The 14,284-nt window shown below is 42.4% G+C and overlaps 1 protein-coding gene across 24 annotated transcripts in view; it reads left to right on the forward strand.

Moving 5' to 3' along the window:
* LOC126278103 (Down syndrome cell adhesion molecule-like protein Dscam2) overlaps positions 1-14,284 on the forward strand; it is an 810,453-nt gene that overhangs the window by 270,087 nt on the left and 526,082 nt on the right. The window lies entirely within an intron of this gene.

Raw genomic sequence — 14,284 nt, forward strand, 5'->3', positions numbered from 1 at the left:
GAAACCCGAAGTAGAAAGCTCTTGAGATATTTAGTTAGCCATGAAATGTATATCAGACAGACAGATTAGATGCCATAGGAGGGGGAGTGTCCATTGCAGTTGACAAAAATTTGTCTCTATTAAGGACAAAGTTAAGTTTGACAGTAAAGCTATCTGGTTGTGATTAACAGATCTAGGTAAAACCAAGTTAATTGGTGGAGATTTTTACTGGCCACACGGTTTCACAGTGATAGCTCTATTGCCATTCAAAGAAAGTCTGTGGTTAGTAGCATGTAAACACCTAGATCATGCAATACTAATAGGAGGTGTCCTTAACCTCCGGACCATAGACTGGGATGTCTATGGAATGGATTCATTGCAAGGTATAAAGGCAGACAGTCTTGTGAAGTACACTTGAACACATTTTCCAAAAACTAGCTTGAGCAACTAGTTTGATAGCCCACACACAATGGAAATATCTTGGACTTTGCAGCTACTAACAGGTCAGACTTTATCGATGGCATCAGGATAGAGAGGGTGTTCATGGTGTCATCACAGCAAAATTAATAAATCAATCAAGAAGACTAACAGAGTGTTTCTGCTAGAAAGAGTAGAAAATCAGTTGTTAGCATCTCACTTAGACAATGAACTGACATCACTTAATTCCAGTAAGATGGATTTATAGGAATTATGGGCAAAAGTTTAAATGGATTATAAATTGTGGTTTGGAGAAGTACATGTCTAGTAATTGGATTAAGGATGGAGAAGATGCACTGTGATTTCACAGTGGAATTTGGAAAACGCTGAGGAAGCAAATGGTGTTGCATTCTTGCTTCATAAGAAGACACGCAATGATGATAGGCAAAGGTTAGTAGACATTCATGCATCTGTGAAAATATCTAAGTACAAAGCATGCAACAACTACCACCATCATACCTTAACAAAAAATTCTGGTTCTACTTAAAATCACTAAGTGAATCCAAAGCTTTCATCATGTCACTCTTGACCAATCTGATGCAGCAAAATTCAATCCAAAGTTTCGTGTTTAAGAAATCATCCACACAGGAGAATTGTACAAACATACTATCATTTGACCATCGAACAGATTCCCGTGTATACGACATAGTAGTAAGCATCCCCAGTACAGATAAACACCTGAAAGAGTTGAAAACAAAAAAGTCACCAGGTCTGGATGGAATCTCAGTTTGGTTATACAAAGAGTACTCTACGGCATTGGCTTCATACTTAGCATGCATTTATCACGAATCTCTCACCCCTTGCAAAGTCCCAAGCAACTGGACGAAAGTGCGTTTGACTCCTGTATATGAGAGTAAAAGAATTGACCCACAAAATTACAGACCAATATCCTTAACATCAGTTTGCTGCAGAATTCTTGAACATATTCTGAGTTTGAATATAAAATATTTCCTTCAGACCAAGAAGCTTATATTCATGAATCACTGTGGTTTTGGAAAGCATCGCTTGTGTGAAACTTAGCTTGCCCTTTTCTCATGTAATATACTGTGAACTGTGTATGAATGACAAGAGACAGATTCCATATTCCTAGATTTCTGAAAAACATTTTGTTATAACTTCAAGTTGAACAAATATATTTCAAGAAAGACACAATACATGAAAGTCACAGATCAAGTAAACAGAGTAAGACGTGTGTACACTTTAACAGTCAAATCATAACTGAGTCCTTGTCTAGCGGCCGATGGCTGGCTGGCCACTTAGGTGGCGCTGCTGCTGCACGGCTGGCAGACAGCGCCACACGTAGAGGACGCGCGGCGGCACTTTGAAAGATCAGCGAGTCACAACACATTTGACCCGGTGTCCCACTACAAACTGTTAACAAAGGTGCGAGCATAATTTTGTGTCGTCTCATTGTCACTGTAGGCTTATTCCGTGGGAAGCAAAAAGAGGTTGTTGTTTGGTGGCTAGTATCCTCTGCTATGAAACAAACTGCATACATGTATTACAGAGTTCTTTATTGATAAGAACAAGAAGTTACTTAACTTAAGATAGTCCAGGTGTTGTACAAACTCTTCCGTAATAGTCCACATTAGCCTCACTGCTGGTGAAGTACAAGTCCACTATGTACACTACCCTGGTCGCTAGGTACTGACCTACTCTGAGCTAGAGACTGATCTAACTGTGACTGCAACTTCCACTGGGCTGTGACTTGTGACTGTTGACTCGACTTGTTGACTCACTGGATGGCTGACTGGGCGCTCTGGTCCGTGGCGGCAATCTAAATACTAGCAGTCGAGAGGGCGTCGATGTCATGTTGTTTGCGAGTCTGTCGTTGGCCTCTCACCTGATAGGCTCACTTGCTCTGGCATCTATTATCGATCTTCTCACGACCTCTTTGCCGCCTGGAGTGCTGGAGCCAGCTTATGCCAGCAGATTCCCACTCCCAAATCCTGCACTGTTATCACATAGTGAGGCTGTGAATGACAACAGGGAGGGAGGCAGGACACTGGACACAGAGATGAGCTGGGAGTCGTAGCTCTGGAAGACAGCATACTCCCGATACAGCTTGCGAGGCGACAGGGACATCCCCCAGAAACTGCTGCCAGGGCACACATTCAGGGCTGAGGGTGTGTCCTGGGGCAATGACGATGACGGCGACAGTGGGTCCAGTTCTATCGGGTCCGTGAACGGGGACAGAAGAGTGAGATGCCCTGGTGGCACCGGCAGGTGGCTGGAAAGGGCACACGGTCCAATGAGGCCACGAGTCTGGGGGAAGAAAAGCAGCAGAATCACGGGCAAATGACGTGCGCCAATTTGGTTCTGGCGGTGTCCCTGCAAATCGTCGAGACCTGCGATCGAACACATAGATGAGCCTGTGTGCTCCTGGATCATGCCTCTTTCCCAGCGCCCACAGTTGCCATAAACCCTGAAAAGAACAAGATCGTGCAGGGCAAAACAATACTTATGGTCAATTGGCAGTGCATCAGATGGCAGCGGCCGTACTGAACTTCCACAGGTAATGGCCCATCTCGTCAGTTTGAGCGATAGTATGCGAGAAAGAGTTTGCAGTGCCTGTTCCCACGTGTGGGAGGTGCAAAGCTTGGCCATCTGTTTCTTAAAACTGCATACGAACCGTTCTGCTTCTCCGTTGAACTGCAAGTGAAACGGAGCACTTGCCATTGCCATTGCATTCACAAAACTGTCCAAAATCACATGACGTGAACTGTGGTCTGTTGTCCAACACAAGTAGTTCTGGTAAACCTATGCAAAATATGGAGGAGAACGCTTGAATGGTGCTACTGATGTGGTAGAGTTCATAGGCACCGCAGATGTACACTTACTGAAAGAGTCTAGCACTATGGCCCAACAAGTGTTCCAAAATAGTCCTGCAAAGTCAATGTGCTTTCGTTCCCATGGCGTATGAGTCTTAAGCCAAGCTGAAAATGTTTGTGGTGGAGCAGATTGGTTTTCTGTGCACGTGCAACACTGTGATATCATCTGTTCAGTGTGGGCATCTGTGCCCTGCCGGGTCTGCTTCCGTGGCCTGTGCTATTTTTCTGTAGTGCAAGGGAAAAGATTCCAGCAATTCAAGAGTCCTGCACATTGATCTGGCAACAAGATGTGGCAGATGCATCAAAATCAGAGACTGGGCCAATTGGAAAGCAAGATAGGACATCTAATTTGCTTGCTTTGCCATAGGTCTGTACACAATTTCATAATGATACAGTGAAAGCAACAAACCCCATCATTGCAATTTTTGAGGAGTGCATGTAGGAACCGGCTTTGACAGTTGAAAGAAGGACTACCAAGGCGTGTGATCTGTCACCAAATAAAACTTGTGACCAAACAAATAATGATGGAATGTTGTTACAACATACACAGTAGCAAGAGCTTCTTTTTAAATTTTAGAATAAATGCACTGAGTTTGAGTTAACAGCTTTGAAGCAAAAGCAGTAGGTCTGTCTTGTGCACCAGTTCTGTACGAAAGCACAGTGCCGATTCTGTAGGAAGAAGTGCTAACTTGCAAAACTACCAGCTTGGCAGGGTCAAAATGCACTAAGCAAAACATTTTTGAGTTTGTGAAATGCATCTTGACAGTCTTTAGTTCACACAAAAGGCACATATTTGCTATGCAAGTGATGCAATGGGGCCGTGATCTGAGTGGCATTCAGTATGCACCAAATGTAGTATGTCATCTTGTCTAGTACTGATTGGAGTTCGGACACATTGTGAGGAACAGGAAGGTCACGGATTGCAAGCAGATGGGAGTGGGTGCCCTCCCTGACTGTTTATTACATGACTTGAGTACTGTAGTTCAGTTTGAAAGAAGTCACACTTTTCGAGATGACACTTGAGTCCTGCTTCTGACAACACTTGAAAAAGAGTGTGCAAATTGGGAATGTGTTCCATTGGTGTATGACCTGAGATGACAGTATCATCAGGGTAGTTTGAACAAAAGGCACTTTTGCAGTCAGCTGTTCCAAGTATTGTTGAAAACTGGTGGTCGCGGAAGCACTGCTGAAGGGCGAACACAAATACTTGAACAGTTGTAAGTGTGTATTTACAAGAAACACTTTGCAAGTAGGCATCACATAAATCTGTCTTAGAAAAGTAATGTCCTGCACATAGGCTGTCCATGAGTTCCTCAGGCTGAGGTGATGGACCAACTGCTGTCTGAGGGTTGACTGTAGACTTGAAGTCAACACAAATGTGAATGCAACCAGAAGGCTTAGCCAACAAATCAAGAGGACCTGTCCATTGACTAGCTTGAATGGGGGCAATTACACCGTTATCTTGCAGTTCTTTCAATTCACTGTCCTAGTGTGAGATGTGTAGATGCCCAGAAAAATACCCTGTCCAAGTACTGGAATTTCCTGTCTGTTGTAAGCACTAACATGCTTGCTAGATTTCGAAAGGCATGGTGAGTATAACTGTTTGTACGTGGCACAATCAACCAGAGTTACTGAGTTACCTGTGTGTAACTGAAAGTTCACATGACAGCCAACAGTTTGTAATGAGACAAATAATTTATTAGAACCTTGTTGCACAGCACTAGGGTAGAATGAGGCACAACCTTAATCATATTTTTGTCAGAATCTGTTGTAGGTTTGGAAAACAGAATGTTCACTGCATGTGCACAAGCCTGCTTTTTCTGGGAGTGAGCAAAATTGGCGTTTTGTGGCATTGCAAACAAACTGGTTGGACATGGCCTTTTTCTTCCATACGCGTAACATGTTGCATTAGGTGATGGGCAAACCTGTCTTTTATGGCAAGCAAAACATCTAAGGCAAGACTTTACTAAATTCACAGGTCTGTTTACATGTCTATGTGACTGTTTGCATGGCTGTGTATGTGCTCGTTGTTGTGGCTGCTTGGGGCGGTCGTGAGCAAGGGGCCTGATCAAACCTATCGGCCACTATTCTAACTGAATCTTATTGCTGTAAGAGTTGCAACACTTGAGGAAGTGATGGATCAGAGTACTTTAGGAACTGTTCCCATATTATACTATCTGGTACACTGAATGTTATAGGATCTCTAATCATTAAATCACTGTAAAAGTTGCCACAACTACACTTAAATGTACACTTCCTAGTTATGCCCATAAATTCTGTGAACCACTGACAGCTTTTTCTGCAAGTGACAGAACTGATATCTGGCTGGGAGCTACTTGGACTTCCTGGTCATAGTACTTGGTTAATGCAGTAATTACTTTGTCATAACTGTACTTGTCAGGAGACGCAGTCGGGGAATAGTTTGTGTATTAACCTGAACACTGGGGCCACACAATCGATAGAAAGTATTGTAGCTCTACATCACCTTGAACTCGATGAACATCACAAAGTGCTTGGAATTGTGTCAGGTATTTGAGCAATTCCTCTTCGTTGTCATTAAATTGCCGGAATGTTGGTATGTTAGTCGGTGGCACTTGTTGAACTTGTCAGTTTGTCTGTTGTGCAGCCAATGCAGCTTGTGCAGCCACTAGTTGTTGTACTGTGGTCAACAAGGCAGCAGTTTATAGATTCTGAAACAGAAAGGCATGTGTTAGATCCATCACATTATCTGTCTGCAGCTGAGGTGTGGGGGCAGGGACTGGAGGGAGCGGGGTGGCCATGGTTTACAGAAATATGTTATAGCTAAAAGCAAGCAGAGCCTCTGAAAAGAGAAATTGGATTAGTTCTGCAGTTCCCCTCCTGGAATACATGCAAGAACACAACAACAAATTAGAAAGGAGCACTCCTTACAGCTGAAAGAGAAGAGAAGCAAGCAAAATCCGCACTGAATTATACTCATTGCCAGGCCTGTACCATGGGAAGCAAGGAGAGGATGTTATTTGGTGGCTGGTATCCTCTGCCACAGCACAAACTGCACCCTTGTGGTAACAGGGTTCTTCATTCATAAGAACACGAAGTTCAGGTGTTGTGGTACAAGCTCTTCCATAATAATCCAGGTTAGCGTCACTGCTGGTGAAGTACAAGTCCGCTGTGTGCACTACTCTGGTCGGTAGGTACTCCCACTGGGCTGCAACTGATGTCTCGACTCGTTGACTCTCTGGATGACTGACTGGGCATTTTGGTCCGTGCTGGCAGTCTAAATACTAGCGGTCGAGAGGACATTTGGAATGTGTTATTTGTGAGTCTGTCATTGGCCCCTCACCTGATAGGCTCACTTGCTCCGGCATCTTTGCCATCCTGATTGCTGTCACCAGCTTACGCCAGTACACATGTGGAACGAGTTCCCAGACATGTGAGAGGCTCGGAAAGTTCTTACAGAATAAAACTCATTATCTTGTTCTTGATGGTGAGTGTTCATCAGAGACAAGGGTACTGTCAGTAGTGCCCCTGGGAGATGTGATAGAACTGCTATTATTTTCTGTATACGTAAATGATCTGGATGACAGGGTGGGCCGTAATCTGAGGTTGTTTGCTGATTGTGCTTTTGTGTATGGTAAGATGTCGAAGTTGAGTGACTTTAGGATGATACAAAATGACTTATACAAAATTTTTAGTCGGTGTGATAAATATCAGCTAGCTCTAAATGTAGAGAACTGCTAGGTAATGTGGACAAGTTAGAAAAGCAAACCCTTGATGTGCAGATAAAGCATTAGTAGTGTCCTGCTTGACAAAGTTTGAATAATCGTATGGCTAGGGCCCCCCGTCGGGCAGGCCGTTAGCCGGGTGCCGTTCTTTCAATTTGACGCCACTTCAGCGACCTGCAGTCGATGAGGATGATGGTGGTGATGACAAAGTTATATCATTTAAATATCTAGGTGTAACATTGCAAAGTGATATGAAAATGAATGAGTATGTGAGGATTGTGGTAGGGAAGACAAATGGTCAACTTTGGTTTATTGTGGTAATTTTAGGAAACTAAGGTTCATTTGTAAAGGCAACCACATATATGATGCTAGAGTGACCTGTTCTTGAGTACTGCTCAAGTTTTTGGGATCTGCACCAGTTCGGATTAAAGGAAGACATTGAAGCATTTGAGAGGTGGGCTGCTAGATTTGTTACTGGGAAGTTTGAGCAACACACAAGTATTACAGAGATGCTTTGGAAACTCCAATGAATGGGAATCCATGGGGGGGGGGGGGGGGGGGGGTAGGCAACTTTTTTTGGGGGGACTCTTGAGAAAATGTAGAGAACAGGCATTTGCAACTGACTGCAAAATGATTCCATTGCCGCCAATGTACATTTTGCATAAGGGCTACGAAGATAAGATTCGAGAAATTAGGGCTCATATGGAGGCATATAGGTAGTTGTTTTTCCCGTGCTCTATTTGCATGTGCAACAGGAAAGGAAATGACTAGTAATGGTACAGGGTGACTAGTAATGGTAGAGGGTAGCATCCACTGTGCACTGTAAGGTGGCTTGTGGAGTACATGGGTAGATGTGGACGTAGAAGTCAGGATTTTACAGTAAGAAGTATTTATAAGGAACTTCACTTAACTTAAGAGGAATGGTGTAGAAGTAATGAAAGGAGTAGATGCAGCAACTCACTGTACATTGAGGTGAGTGCTTGATGGACATATGGACGAGAGCAAAAACATTCAGTAACCTTTTCCATGATGTCCTTGTTCTGAGCAAACTAGTATAGAATACATACACCTATACCTACAGAGGTACATTGTCTCATCTGACGACATTGTGCTGGTACTGCACTGATTGGTGTGATGTGCTGTGTTGGGTGAAGTAGCAGATGGGAGAAAGAAGGTGGGGAGGGTTGGGGGGAAGGGTGGCTGACAGTTGGAAGGGAGAGACAGCAAGCAGATGGGACAGAAGAGTGGCAATAGTTAGCTCACCCTGCCACAGCCAGGAGAAGTAATGTGTGGCACACACCGGTATGGTAGACTAGATTGGGGGTGAAGATAGGACATAGGAAGAGGGGCAGTGGAGGGAGGAGGGTGTTAGTATGGAGTAAAGGAAGTGTGAGAAGAGGGGCAGGGAGACATGGGTGTGGAACAGGAGCTAGTAGAAATTGACATCAGGAGGATTGTGGGATCAAATGATATGTTGTAAGGACAATCCCCTTATATGTAATTTGGAAAAATTAGTGTTTGGGAGAATATCTTGGTGGCACAGATTATGAAGCTGCCATTGAAGTCAAGTGTTCTGTGCTCAACACTGTATTCCACGACAATAATATTGGTTCTCCACTTGGTCATAGTGTGGTGGTAGCCACTCATTTGGGTGGTCAGTTGGGTGGTGGCTGTGCCCACATAAAAGGCTGTGCAAAATTTACAGTAGAGCTGGTACATGATATCATAGCTTTAACAGGTGTCCCTGCATCTGACAGGCTTGACTGTCTTTGATGAACTGGAAAATAATGTGCCAGGTGGGTGCATAGAACAGATCTTGCAACCAGATCTTCCTAAAAGACGCAAGCTGTGTGGTTCAGGATTGGGAGTAGTCGTGGCATTAGGAAGGCCCAAGATATTCATAGATTGGATGATGCAATACCATTTTGGAAGAGGTGGGAAGAATTGTGGTTAGATTGTTCCTTATTTGCTGGCATGGTTATGTGTGCTGCAGCCAGACATGCCATAAACAATAAATTTATACAGTTTTGCAGACACCAATGGTTTCTGCTCCTTTTACTAGAGATATGGTTATAATGACTGTGGAAAGTGTTATCACCTTCTGTTGCAGAGGGGCCTGAAGATCGAGGATCATATCACTGAAACTAATATGCTGTCCTGTTATCTACTAAACGATAAATGTACGGAAACAGTGATACATAGTCGAAGCCCTGGCGATGAATATGGTTCCAGCTCTATTGTGATAGTGGGTGATGAGGGTGACACTCTTTTGCAGGTAGTTTACGGAGGTGGTCTGAATATTATTGGTATATGTGGATATGGTACAGAAGATCTGTTTGTGACCAGGATTTATAGGATAACAACAGTGACAAATAGGGGTCAGAGTGGTAATATGGATAAGGATGGTCGAGACGCAATGAAGGAAGTGGTTTGTGCCTTTGATATGTAAAACTAGGCAGTGGACAGTGGATTGTGATAACCTAGATGCTTTTAGAGGAAGTATGCTAATCAGCTTTAATGGGACTTCCAGGAATGTTTGTTTTATGGATTTGTGTGAACGTATAGAAGGGATGACGAGTGTTTGCTTAACTGGGTTGAGGGGAGAGATGAATTCAGAGGAATGATTCTGGGATGGGCCTAAGGATTTTAGTAGGGACTGGAATGCTGGAAAGCAATCCCTTGGCAGGGTTTGTAATTTGGACATTCGGACACATACAGTCAGTCAGGTAATCACTGCTCTTCATCACGACAGCAATGAAGCCTTTGTCCACTTGGAGAACGATCAAGTCAGGGTCTGTTGTAAGCTTTTGGTTGAGTGCTCTTTCCTTATCTTAGAGGTTTGTTGTTATTGGAAGTGACCTGTGAAAGGAGAGCGAAGCCAGGTTGGTGTTTGGTCATTTTCTATAGGAGTGGTTGGTCACAGAAAGTTCTACCACTATAGGTATTGGGAGAAAGAAAATAGGTTTTTGACAAGTCCAGCTTGATTGAATTTGCTCAAGGGTCTCATGGTGAAGCATCTGGGTATGACAAAACATCTATGGGATTGGGATTTGTGATGGATACAGGGTGTCAAGCAAAGAAATTCCTGATTTTAAAATTAAATATTTCTAAAACTAAAGATTGATAGACAAGTCCAACAAAAGGTATGTTTATTGTGAAAGCTGTAAGTATTGTATACAGAAGTTTTGAAATAATTCGAAAAGCTGCTACCAGATGGCTCTCTATGCTGTGCAGCTCGTACATTATCAGCGTGTGTAATGAAGTTCATCGTCTGCAAGCAGTCTTTGCAGTCACATCACAGCATTTTTGAAATGTCCACCACTTTTAGTATGTAGGTGTTGCAAACAAGCAATGAAACTTGCCATTACGTTCTGTAGTATTTCAATGCAAATGGATTCAGATGGCACACAGATCGCCGATTCTACATCTTCTGACATGGTGGGATGGTTCTGGTAGATAATGTCATTTAATGGACCCCACAAAATAAAATTGCAATAATCTAGTCCAATGACACTGTTCCTGAAATATTCTTCAAAAAAGCAAAAGATCTGTTTCGTGTGATTTGGTTTGGCCTCATCCTGCATGAACCACTTGTATCTGGTTGATCCTCCGATGCTAGCTGTGTTGTGACAAATTGTTCCAGAATTGCAGTGTAACGTTCACTAGTGAACATTTTCTACATGAAAAAAGGGATACAATGCCTCTGCTGCATATTGCAGCCCGAACAGTAATTTTGGGAGAATACAGTGGTTTTGCTTCACAGAAATGGAGATTTTTGGAATCCTAAAATTGTCAGTGTTGTTTATTTGTGATTCCATTCGGGTGGAAGTGTTCTTCTTCGTGAACTAAATGCAGCTGACACCAAATTCTTCACAATCACTCTTTGTGGGAATCTAATTCACTAAGTCAGCTCTCTGCTGTACATAGATAGATTTCCTTGGATTTTGCTGAATTCCTCACTAGATCATCAGCTACACTTCCTGTCCATTGGAATGTGGCAAAGAACTTCCAGTACCAGAAAAACCTGTTGTTCAATGGAATGCATGATTTCTACCTCTTCCTTCAGTAGCCAACCTTCTTTCACATTTCAGTGGTGGAACTGATCACTTTGAGATGGGGCATGCTATTTATGCTATATATTGTGATTACATTGACATCTCTTAGCAGCTTTCCAAACTATTTTGAAACTTTTGTATAACTTATGCATAAAATTCTTACAGATTTCACAATAAACATACCTTTTGTACTGCTCATTTGTCAATCTTAATTTTTGTGATGCTTAATTTCGAAATCAGGGACTTCTTCCCGTGACACCCTGCAAGTTGACAATAGTGTTTGGCTTTATTTGGAAGAAGAGTGGTAGGTAGGTGACAGTATTATAATGAACATCTGTTAAATAGACCTGCCTAGAACTATTATAGAAGAGATGGAGAAAGGGACGGATGGGAAAGAGGTAGTAGGTTAACATGAAAGAAATCGATGATCAAGTAATGTGGCCTCTGTTTGACATACTACTGGCTGATCTGGAGTGGAACAATATAGCTGAGACTGGGAGAGATACCTTCAAAGTTAATAAATATTTGTAGCAGATATAATAAGTAGAAGATTATTTCATCCTGGCCTCAAAATGTATGAAAAGTAGCTCCACAATAATGAAATTACAGAATAGAGGAAGAGCACTCACTCATCTGCATCTGATTGATGCTTCTCATGTAATACCATAGGAAAGTACACTAAATATTGAGGTATTGGTCGTTTTGCAGTTTCTCTCTCTCTCTCTCCCTCCCTCCCTTCCTCCCTCCCTCCCTCCCTCCCTCCCTCCCTCCCTCCCTCCCTCCCCCCCCCCAACCCTACCCCTCCATCCCCTCTCTCCCTTTTATTGTCCGTACTGACTGGTGTGGGAACATAGGACAGGAGTATGACATTTGGGACGGAATAAGATGTGTGTAAGGATGGTTATATATTGGGTAGCAGAAGATGAGGAGGACGAATGTGCCTAAAGATGTCAGTAGTAGATTGAGGTTAAAATAATGAGTGAATTGTGAGACAGAGAGAGAAAGAGAGGGGGAAGGGAGGGAGGGGGTGCATGGTGAAGGTATGGTTGTAACTGTTGTAATTCAGAGGAACTGATATTGGTGAGGAGGGGCTCAGAATGATACAAGTTCTGTAGTAGCTGCTGAAGTCACTGGCATTCTTGCATGTTTTAAGTTCAGTGATTGGATAGCATCACAGTGTGAGCTCTGCTGCCTGAGTGATGATAAGTAAAACATTAAACCAAATCTTACACACTATTGGGGTTCATGCAAAAGAATCATTAATAGTGCAATGTTTTTGATTTTCCTGAGGACAGAAAAGCTTACGATTGCTACTGAGTCCGAGTGTTCAACATGTAGTTAATGTAATGCATGTTTCAACAATTTGTACCTGTAGCTCTTGGTCTTCCCATTGCCAACGCACCTTTGCAGTACCCTGTTTTTTGTTTCCAACCACGGCTTCTTACGGTGTATTTTTAGTGAAGTTGGAGCAGAGGAGTTGCAGAGTAGTCATCTTTGCAAGATAATTAATAAGAAAAATCCATTTTCTATCCCACAAAATACTGACTCTGCTATTTTCAGCAGATTAAATTGTCTGTGTGTTATCAGGTGCAGAACCACCAGCTTATGCCTACTGCGTTATTTACCATTTCATTTCTGGTATCAAGTTGCAACAGTGTCTCATTCATCATAACAAATCAGTGCACTAAATTAGTAGGATTCTTTTAAAAAAAGGTATTGCTGAGGAATCCGCTTTCAGATTTGTCCTTTGTTTTCTTTCAACAAATGTGGCATTTGACTTTCACTGAGCTTTCTCATAGTTATTACTTCATATAAAATGTAAAATACTCTTCCCTCAGACAGTCAAATTGGCTGGAACAGAAGGTGGTCTTGGGGCAGGCAAGTGCACTTTTACCTTTGCTCTTCATTGTGGGTGAAGGCTGAGATAATGACTTGACTGGCACATGAAGAAAAGATGAAAGCAATGTTGTTTGCAGACAATTTGATGATTTAGGCATATAAAGAAAGAGTATGGCAATGAATAGTACAAGGATATTTAGAATAAGTAAGTGTGAAATGATGATCACAACTATAAAAACAACTGGTGGGGAACAACAGAGGAAGGCTGTAAGTTTCATATATCTGGGAAGCCTGCTACAGGAGAAACGACAGAGAAATAAATGAGGAGGGTTGGTGAGCATAAGCATTCTGGATGAGTGTTAGAAGCCTTATGGGATGTGAGGATGTACTCAAAACAGGAAAAGGGTTATTTATTGGGTGCAGTGAATTCGAAATCCAGAGATATACTTAAGGGATTTGGATAATATCAGGGAGAGAGAGATACAAAACCCAAGTTAGTGAGATGAAATCCTTTGGCAATAGTATTGGAGTGACAAAGATGGACCGGATGAGGAATGAGAGGTTCAGGGAATCAGTGGTAGAAGAACCAATACAGGGTGGGATAGAGAAATCAAGGCTTAGATGATATCGACATAGGAGAAGAGGAGACACCGGAAGATATACGAGATGAAAGAAAGGGAAAAATACCAAATGGAAGACCGAGAGGCAAGTGTCTGAAAGGAGGGAAAAGACTGCATGCAAAGAAAGGAGAGGACTGCAGCAAGGTGGAGACGGGAGAGTGGTGGAAAGAAAGAAGGTGATGGAGAGGCTTGTGCTTCCAACATATGTGGCCAACAGCTGTACAAGATGGTGGTGGTGGTGGTGGTGGTGGTGGTGGTGATGATGATGATGATAATGATAATGATTCTTTCCTCTGAAATACCTGTGCCATCAGTCATTGGGGATACCTTTAATCCCCACTTGTTCACTACACATTGCCCACTTTTTCATCCTTTTGCGTGTGGTTGAACTTTTGAGACTTATTTCATACAAATCATTTTCAAGACAAGTTGTCGTATATGAATTCTTCACTATTGTAGATGAAAGTATAAATTTCTTATAAATCTTCACATACTTTAGACAAACTACTTTTGGTAATAAACCAACCAGAACAACTTTGATGGCAGCATGATATTCCAGTTTGTCCATTTGAATGGAAGACACACAACTTGACTTCTGTAAACTGCTGCATGAACAACAGTTTTTTGCAGACATAAAACATTATTGCAGACATAAAAACAAAACTTCACATCAAAAGTATCTCGTTGCAGTCCGAGAAAACTTATATTACCCCAATAACTTTTTTAGTTTGTGTGTGTGTGTGTGTGTGTGTGTGTGTGTGTGTGTGTGTGTGTGTGTG

Source organism: Schistocerca gregaria, chromosome 6 (genome assembly GCF_023897955.1).
Source record: "Schistocerca gregaria isolate iqSchGreg1 chromosome 6, iqSchGreg1.2, whole genome shotgun sequence".
In the NCBI taxonomy this organism is placed as follows: Eukaryota; Metazoa; Arthropoda; class Insecta; order Orthoptera; family Acrididae; genus Schistocerca; species Schistocerca gregaria.